The 12,816-nt window shown below is 35.9% G+C and overlaps 1 protein-coding gene and 1 pseudogene across 2 annotated transcripts in view; both read left to right on the top strand.

Annotated features, from left to right (window-relative positions):
• Positions 1 to 12,816, top strand: part of SGCZ (sarcoglycan zeta) — a 1,087,629-nt gene that overhangs the window by 512,776 nt on the left and 562,037 nt on the right. The window lies entirely within an intron of this gene.
• On the top strand, positions 955 to 1,901 carry LOC132691595 (cyclin-dependent kinase 4 pseudogene; annotated as a pseudogene).

Raw genomic sequence — 12,816 nt, 5'->3', positions numbered from 1 at the left:
GAGTCTTAAGGTACAGTCAAGATGCTGAAGACTTGCCCTACAGATCTCAAATTAATGGCTTTTAACAATTATAAATCATAATTTATTACACATGCCAATGCATAAACAAAGTTTGGATGTACAATTAGAAATTTAATTACATTGGAAATGTCACTGCATATTTAAACAGATGACCAGGCATTAGGGCCTGTGCAGATAACAGAATTCCCTCCTCCACACGTGTTTCACTGAAGGCTATGCTGTCTATCGAAATGACAAGGACTGGCTGCCAAAAGGGTATAAAGCATTATAGAAATTTTTATCTTTTAAAAAAAAATAATGTTTCATTTAGTTTTGAGAGACAGAGAGAGACAGAGTATGAGTGGGGGACAGGCAGAGAGAGAGGGAGACACAGAATCCGAAGCAGGCTCCAGGCTCTGAGCTGTCAGCACAGAGCCCCATGCAGGACTTGAACTGGTGAACTGCGAGTTCTTGACCTGAGCTGAAGTCAGAGCCAAAGTTAGATGCTTAACCGACTGAGCTGCCCGGGGGCCCCTAGAAATTTTTATCTTTCTGAAGAGGGTATTTCTTTGCAATATATTCATACATGATATGGTTTCAAAGTATTTTCAAGGAAAAAGGGTAATCTGAACAAATTACAACCTGTCAATTACATTGTTTGCATTAAATCTAAAAAAAATGTTTATTTTAATACCTGTTTATTTGTCGTGATGTTTTGTAGATGTTTCTTTAACCCACCAAAAAAAACTTTGTCTTATAAGTAAGAAATGTAATTCAGTAAATGAAGTACTGAGTTATGAAAATAAAAGACACAAATGCAAATTTAGTAGCTTTAAAATTGGAGTTTGTGTGTGCCTCTTTGGCAGCTGGTCCCATGGTGAGGGTGGTGGTGAGGGGGCCGCTCTAGCCTGTAGACTGTGTCTGTGGCCGGGCACATATGTCCAGCCTCAGTGGACAGAGCTTGAATGTATGGCACAGCAGGATCTGGCTCCAGTGCCCCGATAATGGGCTGTCCCCGGCAGCTCCCGGCCAGGAGTGAGGGTCTCTTCTGATCTGAGAATGGCTACTCCCCAGTATGAGCCAGTGGCTGAGATCGGTGTTGCTACCTATGGACACAAGGCCCATGGTCCCCACAGTGGCCACTTTGTGGCCCTCAAGAGTGTGAGAGTTCCTAATGGAAGAGGTGCTGGCGGGGGCCTTCCCATCAGCACAGTTCATGAGGTGGCCTTACTGAGGCAGCTGGAAGCTTTTGAACATCCCAGTGTTGTCCACCTGATGGACCTTTGTGCCATGGCCCAAACTGCCTGAGAGACCAAAGTGACCCTGGTGTTTGAGTGTGTAGACCAAGACCAAAGGCCGTATCTGGACAAGGCACCCCCACCAGGCTTGCCAGTGGAGACTATCAAGGAAATGATGCGCCAGTTCTAAGAGGCCTAGATTTCCTTCATGCCAACTGTACCATTCACTGAGATCTGAAGCCAGAGAGCATTCTGGTGACAAATGGTGGGACAGTCAAGTTGGCTGACTTTGGCCCGGCCAGAATCTACAGCTATCAGATGGCAGTGATACCTGTGGTTGTTACCCTCTGGCGCCATTCTCCAGACGTTCTTTGCAGTCTACGCATGCAACACCCGTGGCCATGTGGAGCATTGGCTGTATCTTCGCAGAGGTGTTTCCTCGCAAGGCTCTCTCCTGTGGAAACTCTGAAGCTCACCAGTTAGGCAAGATCTTTGACCTGGTCGGGTGCCCCCCGAGTATGACTGGCCCCGAAATGTGTCTCTGACTGGAGGAGCCTTTTCCTCAGAGGGCCCAGCCCAGTGCAGTCAGTGGTACCTGAGATAGAGGAGTCTGGAGCACAGCTGCTGCTGGAGATGCTGACTTTGAACCCACACGAGTGAATCCCTGCCGCACCTTTACCTAAAATTGGCAGAAGGTAAACCCAGAGCAAGCAGTGAGTGGCTGCAGCTGTACCCAGAGAAGAAGTCCGTCACTTTTCTCTTCCTTCGAACGCTTGAGTGGAGAGCCCCCCAACTGTGATGGCCATCTTAGCCTTCGTCTCTGATGAAGCCTTCATCTCTGAGGCTGTGGAAACAACTCCTCCACCGTTTTACAGAGAATATTTTGCTGCCTTAATGACATTCCCCTCCCTCCTTTCGAAGCTTATCCTTCCCCTGCCCCCCATTTCTGTACATCAAGGAGTGTGCTCCTTGCTCTCCCCTTTACTATCTTGATATTGGGATCTTTTTTTTATAAAGGAAAAAGAAAAACAAACAAATAAATAAATAAATAAATAAATAGCTTTAAAATTGTTTGGGGCACCTGGGTGGCTGAGTCAGTTAAGCGTCAGACTTTGGCTCAGGTCATGATCTCACAGTTTGTGGGTTTCTGTCCCGTATTGGGCCCTGTGCTGACAGCTCAGAGCGTGGAGCCTCTTCAGATACTGTGTCTTCCTCTCTCTCTGCCCCTCCCCCACTTTTTAAAAACAAACATTAAAAAATTATTTAATAAGGTATTTGTGAATAAGGAAATTAGTGTGCTGATATTAATATAAAATGTTCTTAATTTTTATATGACTAATGAATTTTATTTGTATCACTTAAGAATTTTCAGGTTTCCATATAAATTCTGTGAAAAATGGAAACATTTTATAATTGAAAGTAATAATGCATTGAGTATAGAGTGGCAGAACCAAATTTCTTCATCATTTGTGAGAGAAAACCCTGATTTTGAAGTAGTTTTTAAGAAAATAATGTTTAAACAATATTTATATACTATAGTGAAAATACTGCTTAGTAGAAAAATAGTTATCCATTTTTCAAGGGATATTACTGAGAGAAAGAAGTCACTCATATATCTTTAACCATGACGTTTATATATGGTTAACTTAATCCCTAACTATGAATGATGGCAACACTTTCTCAGGCATATCACCGTATTCATTCACTCCCTGTGATATGTATCAGTTGAACATCTTCCATGGAGTAGATCCAATTCCAGGCACTGAGGATAATGAATAAAATAGACTGATTTCTCTCATGGAGTAACATTCTAGTAGGAGAGATAGACAGTAAACAAGCAATATAATACTGGTTAATAGTGCTACAAAGAATTAATGTTAGGTTGGGAGAAAAGAGAGATACAGGACAGAAATGTTTTAAAATGGATAGAGAAGACTTCATAGATGTAGACCTATTTGGTTAAGATTTAAGAGTGAAGTATGAGAGGGGCACCTGCCTAGCTCAGTTGGTGGAGCATCCAACACTTGACCTTGGGGTTGTGAGTTTGAATTCCAAGTTGGGTGTAGAGTTACTAAATAAATAAATAAACAAATAAATAAATAGAATTTTTTTGAAAAAAGTAACATATGAGCTATTTGAGGACAAAACTTTCCAGACAAAAGAACAAAACATTGCTCGATATGTTCAAGAAGCAGCAGGAGGAAATGGCTACAGAGAAGTTGGTGAGGAGAGGGATGGAATGAGAAGGTGAGGAGGTGGTCAGGGACTATTCAGGGAGAGGCTCTAAAACATAGATGACAAGGACATTGGATGTTATTTTTTATTTATTAAACAAATTTATTCAGTAAGAGGCTTTTAAGAAGAGACTGATAATCATCTCTTTGACCAGGGACACTTTGGATCAACTGGTTAAGTCCATGTAGTCAGTGGGTTGATTCATATACCAAAAGCATTTTTGTTGTTTAGTAAATTTAGTTGTAAATATCATGTTTACAATAAGGAGAAGGAAACTTCATTACTATATAAAGTTAGGTTTTATTAAAGATGAACTTGTTGGAATTATGATTGACCACCACATATGAAATGGAGCATATTTTCATTTGCTATCTGTATATTTTCTGTGGTGAGATGTCTGTAAAGATCTTTGGCCTGTTTTTCAATCAGGTTATTTGTTTCCTTATTGTTGAGATTTAGGAGTTCTTTATATATTTTGGATAACCATCCTTTATCAGAAATATTTTGGAAATATTTACTCCTATTGACTGGTCTTCTTATTCTCTTGATAGTGTCTTTCACAGAGAATTGTTTATAATTTTAATGAAGTCCAGCCTATCAATTATTTGTTTCATGGATATCTTTGGTATTGTAGCTAAAAAGGTATCCTGTATTGAAGGTCATCTAAGCTTTTTTTTTTTTTTTTTTAGTTTCACAGTTTTGTTTTTTACATTAAAGTTTATCATCCAGTAGGGTTACTTTTGTGAAGGGTACAAGGTGTGTGTCTAGATTAATTTATTTCTTCCATGTGCATGTACAGCCACTCCAGCACCATTTGTTTTCGAGACTATCTTTGCTCCACTGTATTGCCTTAGTTTCATTGTGAAATACCAGTTAACTGTATTTATGATACTATTCCTGGGCTCTCTATTCTGTTCCATTGATCTCCTTGCCTATTCTGTAGCGAGTACCGCACTGTCTTCATTATTACAGCTGTAAAATAAGTCTGGAAGTCAGGTAACATCAGTCTTCGATCTTTGTTCTTCTCTTTCAGTATTTGATTATTCTGGGACTTTTGCCTCTCCATGTAAACTTTAGAATCATTTTGTCAACATCCATCAAATAACTTGCTAGGATTTTGATTAGAATTGTATTGAATTTATAATCAAGCCGGGAAGAATTGACATCTTGTTTTTTTTTTTTTTTTTTTTTTAATGTTTATTTGCTTCTGAGAGAGAGAGAGAAACAAAGAGTGAGTGGGGGAGGGGCAGAGAGAGAGGAAAACACAGAATCCAAAGCAGGCTCCAGGCTCTGAGCTGTCAGCACAGAGCCCAAAGTGGGGCTGGAACTCACGAACTGTGAGACCATGACCTGAGCGGAAGTCGGACACTTAATTGCCACCCAGGTGCCCCAACATCTTGATTTCATTGAGTCTTTCCGTCTGTGGATACGGAATAGTTCTCCATTTATTTAGTTTTTCTTTGATTTTATTCATCAGATTTTTATACTTTTTCTCCTTAGATCTTGTAAGTATTTTGTTAGATTTATACTTATGCATTTTATTTTTCATGATGCGAATGTAATGGCATTATGTTTTTAACTTCAAATTCCATTTGTTCATTATCAACATATTGGAAACAAATTGACTCTTGTATCTTAATTTTATATCCCTCAGCATCCCTGTAATCACTTATTAGTTCCAGGGGTTTTTTTGGTTGAACCTTTCAGATTTTCTATGTAGACAATCATGTTATCTGTGAACAAAGACAATTTTACATCTTCTTTCCCAGTGTACACATTTCATTTCCTGTTATTTATTGATTTTTAGCAAAGACTTCTAGTACAATGTTGGAAAGAAGTGGTAAGGAGGAACATTCTAGCCTTGTTCCTGATCTTACTGAGAAAACTTCAAATTTCTCACCATTAAGTGTGATGATAGCTATAGGTTTTTTGTAGATATTCTTGGAGTTGAGGAAGTTCCCTCTAATCCTAGTTTACTGAGAGTTTTATAGATATATCTATATCTAGGTAGGTAGGTAGCAAGGAAGGAAGGAAGGAAGGAAAGAAAGAAAAGAAAGAAAGAAAGAAAGAAAGAAAGAAAGAAAGAAGGAAAGAAAAAGAAAAGAATCTATTGGTAGCATCATGTGCTATTTCTTTGTTAGGCTGTTGGTGGATTACATTGTTTTTCAAATGTTCACTCAGCTTTGCATACCTGAGATAAGTTCCACTTGGTCATGGTGTACTATTTTTTTTTTTATATATATATTGATAGATTTAATTTTCTAATATTTTGTTGAGGACTTTTGCATCTATGTTCTCAAGGGATATTGGTGTACAATTTCCTTATAATCCCTTTGCCTGATTTTGGTATTGGTGTAATACTGGCCTCATAAAAAGAGTTGGTATGTATTTCTTCTGCTTATTTATTGTGAAAGAGACTGCAGAGAATCAGTATGTTGTGTGTTTTGTTTTGTTTTGTTTTTGTTTTTATAATGTTTGGTAGAATTCATGACCAAACGCTTCTGGGCCTAGAGGCTTTCTGTTTGGGAAGATTATTAATTGCTAACCCAAGTTCTTGATAGATGGAGACCTATTCAGATTGTCTATTTTTTCTTGTGTGAGTTTTGGTAAATTGTGTTTTTCAAGGAATTGGTTTATTTTATCTAGGTTATCAAATTTGTGGGCCTAGAGTTGTTCATGGTATTCCTTAATTATCCTTTTAAAGCCTATGCGATATATGGTGATATCCCCTATCCCATTTCTTTTATTAATAAAGTTGTCTCTTCTCTACTTTTTATTGGTTGTCCTGTCGAACTTTTCAAAGAACTACTTTTTACCTTTTTTGATTTTCTCTTTGGATTTCCTATTTTCAGTTTCATTGATTTCACTCTTATGACTCCTTTTCTTCTGTTTGCTTTGGATTTTTATCTCCTTTTTTTTAGTTTCCAGAGGTAGAAGTTTAGATTACTGATTTTAGATATGCTTTTTTTTCCTAATATATACATTCACTGCTATAAATTTCCATCTAAGAATACTTTTGCTGCATCCCATAAATTTTGATGTTTTCATTTACATTTAGTTCTAAACATTTTTAAATTCCTCTATTATGTCTTTTTGGTCTAAAGTATAATTCAAGTTCAGTGTGTCCTTACTGATTTTCTGTCTGGATAGTCTATCTGTTGTTGAAAGATATTCAAGTTCCTTGCTATTATTACATTATTGCCTATTTCTCCCTTCAGATCTGTTGTTATTTTCTTAAGTAGGTGCTCTGTTGTTGCATGCATATATATTAATGATTGTTATATCTTTTTGATGAATTGGCCCCTTTGTCTTATATAATGACCTTTTTTTTCTCTTGTTGTAGTCTTTACTTAAATTTTGTTTTGTCTGATGTAAGTATTGCTATTCTGCTTTCTTGTGGTTTCTTTTTACATGAGATAACTTTTCCCATCACTTCACTTTGAGCCTGTGCATCCTCAAAGCTTAAGTGAGTCCATTGTAGGCAGCATACAGTTAGGTCTTGAGTTTTCAAGCTGTTTATCCACTCTGTGCCTTTTGATTGGAGAATTTAATCCACTTGTGTTTAAAGCAATTATTGATAGAGAAGTAGTAACTACTGCCATCTTATTACTTGTTTTCTTGCTCTTTTGTAGTTCCATTTTCCTTTCTCTTTTACTATCTTTCCTTGTGAAGTCATGATTTGTTTTTTAGTTATGTACTTTAATTTCTTTATCTTTTGTGAATTGAGCATAAGCTTTTGCTTTGTGATTATCATGGGTTTACATAAAACATCTTAGAGATATAACAGTCTATTTTAAGCTGATAACTTAGATCACATACAAATATTCTACCTTTGTACTCTCCCCCCATATGTTATGCTTTTGATGTTACAACTTATCTCTTTTTATACTGTGTATCCATTAACAAACTATTGAAGCTGTAGTTATTTTTAATACTTTTGTCATTTAACCTTTATACTACAGTTAGGATTAATACACTACAATATTAGAGACTACAGGAGTTGGCCTGGTGATGAATCAGGCCAGCACTGGGGTCCATGGTGAATTTGGCACTCATTTCACTCTTCTCTCCAGTGGAGAATGTTTCTCTTCGTGCCGAGTGGCCCAGGGTTGAGGGAGGGACAATGGCAGTGACGTGAGTCTATGTTTCCTACTCTTTTCAGTGTACATTTTCTAATTTCTGTGCTTCACCTAGGAACTTTAATCACTTGCCTGTAACCTGTAGCTCTTGTAAGGGTATTTTTTTGGTGCATGGATAGTTGTTCAAATTAATGTTTCTGGGAGAGGATGGATACCAGAAATTCCTATACTGACATTTTGCTGATATCACGGTATACAATCTGTTCTTTTAAATTTGTTAAGATGTGTTTATGACCCAGGAATCATTCTTTGATAGTGTAGTAATAACATATGGAAGCTCTTTTCTGATGTTCTTGATTACATACATGGATGGATTAAAAAAAATTAACAACTACCTTATAATTCAAATGCATCATGAAATTTCTTTCAAGAATGTTCTTCAAATAACATATCTGGATAATCAACAAATATTTAGAGATAGTCTATGAAGTATAGAGTATAAACATAGTGTGGTAGATGCTTTGAAATCACACAACTTCTAATAACTTATACACTGAATAGTCTAATAGTTTCAGATTTTTAATAGGCAATGAAATAGCTTTCAAAATGAATTTATAAATAACTACTAAATAAATGTCAAATAAATCTCTTCAAAGGATTTAAGAAGATATAGAAAACTACTTAGAGCCTTTTAAAATTCCTACAGTATTTTCTATTCTTACTGGTATCCTTTTATTTCTAAAAGGAAAGAAGTCAAAGTAATTTCTGGATCTGTAGGTAAATCTTTCAATAAATATTCAAAAACTGGAAAATAGTTTCTGTTTCCATTGTAACTTTGTCTTCATATTTTAGAAATGCTGTCTTACGAGATTAAGAAAAGATTGGCAAAAATGGTAACATAATCAATAATTCATTATATTAGTATATTTATATTGAAAAAAGGCATATTCTAGGACTAGGCTTGAGAAAAGGTCTCCAGTGTATATTTATAATTAGTAAAGTTAATACATTTATTTGGAGGAGTTTTTTTTCCCCTTTTGTTTCTGACTTCTTTTGAAATTATTCATATTATTATCCCTACTGTTATATACAAATATTTATCAGCAGTAATATGGCGTAGAAGTAAAAATGAATATTTTCACTGAGTGTTACGAATATAAAATACTCATGCTTAATTTATGAGTTTTCTTTTTCTACTTTCTTAATCATAGTCTTTCTAATCCTTGCCCTTATCTCCGCTGGACACTCTGAAGTGAAGTTTGTAATAGAAAGTCACACAATAAGTCCTCCTTGAGGAAATTTAATTGTGTTTGTGCTAACCTATAATTATGCCTTTCCAAAGAATTGCATGGCCATCAGGTAAGATAGGCAGCACTGAATGTATGAAACTTTTCAAACTTGGCCTTTTCTTTGCCTGGATAAAAATTTAAATCAAATGATGTCATCCCATTTATTAATAAAAGTGTTTTTACTTTAACGCCTGAGAAGGAACTCTTATTAAGTAAATTAGTTGCTCAGAGTTGAAGGCCAGTTACGCAGTGCCAGAGCAGAGGAAGGCACAAGAGGTCACGCAAGACACTGGGTGTTGTACTGCTGTGGGCCTCTTCATACACTGGCACCTGCACGTTTTCAAATGTTTTCAGAGGTCGCTGAAGAAATTAGTTCTCTTAGGTGGCTGACCCAGTGCTTTACATCTCAGTCTGAAGGGCAGAGAACCTATGACGTGTATAAACCCAGGTGAGTTGAAGAAGAGGCAGGAGAGTGCTCCCTGGACGGCTGCTCTCCTTGGCCCCTGCCAAGCGTAGAGGAAGCCTGAGCTCTAGGAACATGGCTTCTTTACATGCACGCTCACCAACCAGTTCTTTCTCTCCAGCCAGTCTCGTTATTGGCTCCACCCTGTGCACTGGCAAGATCACCTCAGTGTGGTAGATTAAGCGTGTGTGCACACACTGTTCAGCCAGGTTGCTTGGGCTTGAATGGCAGCCTTGACCCTTACCAGCAGTGTAAATATGGGGAAGTTATTAAACCCCTTGTACCTCAGTTTCCTCTTTAAAATGACGGGGAGGAATAGCATCTCTCACAGGAGTTATTTAATCAGTAAATGTGTCAAAATATGCAAGGAACTTAGAACAGGCCTTGGAAGATTCAGAGCACTGATTTTTTCATTGTGTTGTTGTGCTTATTACAGAATGTGTCCCAATTCAATTATATTAGTTGGATCATTTCCCTCAGGTATAAGCACTTTCAGTGGTTTACATCTGTTGGTATTTTGTTAGTCTCAATCTAACTGATCATTGCTATTCTCATTGGAGGTTCTTAGCACATTAAAAGACACATGGAAATACTTTAACTCTCTAATTACAGACAATTATTTACTTTTCTAGACAAATTGAAAGATACAGGTTTGAGAGACTAATGATGAACTTATATCTACTACGTACTAGTATGTAGTACAACAAAGATATAAAGTGCAGACTGTTTTGCTCTGATTATGGGGAGAATTGCAAATAATTTTTCATGGTACAATTTAATGTATTTAAATTACCAAACACAATGGATGCATTACAGCTACAACAGAAAAGTTCACATTTTCAGTATGTTTGGAAAGGCAGCCTCTCGAAGCCCTAATTCTAAAACCTGGAATATAAACTGTAGCAATTCTTAACGATGCATGAACACATTGTGATTACTTTTGCAACACTGCCAAAGGCAAAAGAGTTTGGTAACTTCTTGTTGGAGTGGATGAACCTATGGATGAATTTGACTTGTTTTGACAAACTGTTTTAGCTAACAAAGACATAAGCTTCGTTATTGCTTCCAGAATATCCTAGTAAACTCGTCTTTGTGTTGTTTAGTGTGTAACAAGGGGAAGAATCTTTCCCCCTACCTGGGTCTTCTATTCTTTGATGGCTTGGTTTCTATGTGGATTAAAAAAGAATGCAATAATAATGAGACAACACGATGTTGGCATTTTCATTCACACTCCTCATATAAATCCTTCCACATTAGCCTTTTTGCTGTTCTGTGACAGAATAGTGCCTCCATATTTCCTCACAACTTCAGCCTAGGGTCATAGGCAGAATTTATTGCTTTTGGACAAAGGCTATGTCTTATGAGACATATAGATGAAAGAGTAGTCAAAACTTAGATTTTAAAATAAGTTATGAAGTTTAAAACAGAGCTAAGAGTGAATTCCAGCTTATAAATCTGGGTAGAAATTCAGGTTTTAAATTTTATCTGCAAAGGCAACAGCCCAATTTATCATGACTTTTTTTTTTTTTTTTTACACCTCAGAGAGGAAAACAACCTGAGGTCGTCCTCGTCTTTTTTTTTTTTTTTTTTTTTTTTTTTTTTTAAGTCAAACCAAGCAGAGTCTAAAGTCAAGTGTGATTAGGCAGAAAACATTATATATTCAAGTGCTGGATATGTTCATAACAAAAATTTTTTTGCCTATGAGCATGAATTGAATTTATTTGAAAATGAATTCAGGCTGCTTAGTGGATCACAGTTCAAATTGTCCTTGAAGAAGTATATGTGAACTCTAGTTTTAGTACTGTTAAAAGAGCTGAGCTCATATATAAGAAAATATGTTCAATAATTATACGTTTATTATTTTTCATTATTATGTCTTTTTTATTTTTTATGATTTTCTCAATCATCAGCCGTTTGATTTCATGTTTTTCTCATTCTAAAATCACAAAATGGTCAAACATAATGAAAATCAACAAATGTTCAATGATAATGATAATTCAAGATACTGTGATTTTACTATCCTAGAATAATTGTAGATTTCTTTGTATGTTGGTTGTCTAAACTGCATATAAATGCACAGTATTCAATGCAGTATCAGAAAAAGTTATGTATTTTTGCCAATGTTCGATATTCCAAAAATAGAATAAGACTACTTTATTAATATCTTTTTTAAAATAGAAGTTGAGATATATTTCTCTGAAAGTTCATGGGATCTGGTAAAAAAGAGCTTTCATGACAATGTAAAGTCGGTATTATGGTGGCTGTAATCTCCTACATTGTTTGTACTCAGTTTCTAACATGCCTAGCGATGGATGGCAAAATGATACTTTGAAAAGTATCTGTGGAAACACCTTAGGATGCAATTTGTCCGTGTACATCTCTAGTGTCCACAAGATTTTTCTGACTTTGTGTACTAGACTTATTCATGAATTATACATGCCAGATGGACCCTGTGAGGTTACGTACGGAACTGATGTACTTTCCAAACATTTTGGATTACTCTTCACTCTACTTCCATTCAGAAAAATAATTCTTAGAGCCTTTCAAGTTTTCATTTGCATCATGCCTGCTTTCAGGAAAATTGAGCATTAAAGATAGTAATGTAATATCTATCTATCTATCTATCTATCTGTCTATCTATCATCTGTCTTTGTAGAGTTCATTCTTATAGAATATCTCAGTACTTGCTTAGATGGAAATTCAAATAGTATTTTTTAATAAGGTTGAAATAGTAGTACTCCAACCCTCCAAATCTTCAGATACAAGCGGAGTGATCCCAGATACTATTTCTCTCAAAAAGATAAAAGAATGAATAAATGTACCCTAGTTTTGTTATCTTTTTTTTACTTAGAAAATTATGCTTCAGTTTTTCTTTGCAAATTTTAGAAGCAAAAGATATGACCTGATCTCTCTACAAAGGTATTGACAAAATGAGTTTTGCTCTCCTTCTCAATTCCAAACTCTGATAAATATGTTTTTGTTTATGTACAGAAAAATCCAAGCAAAGCAGTTGGGCATTTATCTGTGTGCTGATAGGATATAATTGACATGTTATTTCTGATGTGCTTTTACAGCCTACAACCTGCTGTTTGTTAAGCAGATAAAAGATTGTTAGGTTAAAAGAACACTAACAATTTTCTGATTCACTGCAACTGGTCACCAATTATAATAATCTCTCTCTATATATGTATATGTGTTTATTTACAAGGCATCTGTCTAAGGCTCTATATGTGAGTTCTGCTCTCCCGTAAGCCCCTGATTGTAACTGATTAAAACAGCAGTGTGGACATTACCAACAACAGAGAGGGCATTTATTATTTCACATGTTGCCAATATTTCTTTTGTGATATACAAACATTTCAGTAATGGGATCCTTTATGGGATTTGGATATAATGAAATTATTTGTTAGGACATTTGGAAGGCAGGTAGATGCTTGGCAGAAACATTAGAAGCCATGTGATTATTATTTATTTAAACAATGTTTAAGTGTATTTGACATGTTAGTTTCAGG

The sequence above is a fragment of the Panthera onca genome, chromosome B1, assembly GCF_046562875.1.
Source record: "Panthera onca isolate mPanOnc1 chromosome B1, mPanOnc1 haplotype 2, whole genome shotgun sequence".
NCBI classification, from domain to species: Eukaryota; Metazoa; Chordata; class Mammalia; order Carnivora; family Felidae; genus Panthera; species Panthera onca.
The sequence above is the reverse complement of the archived record's forward strand: the minus strand, read 5'-3'. Positions and strand labels throughout refer to the sequence as shown.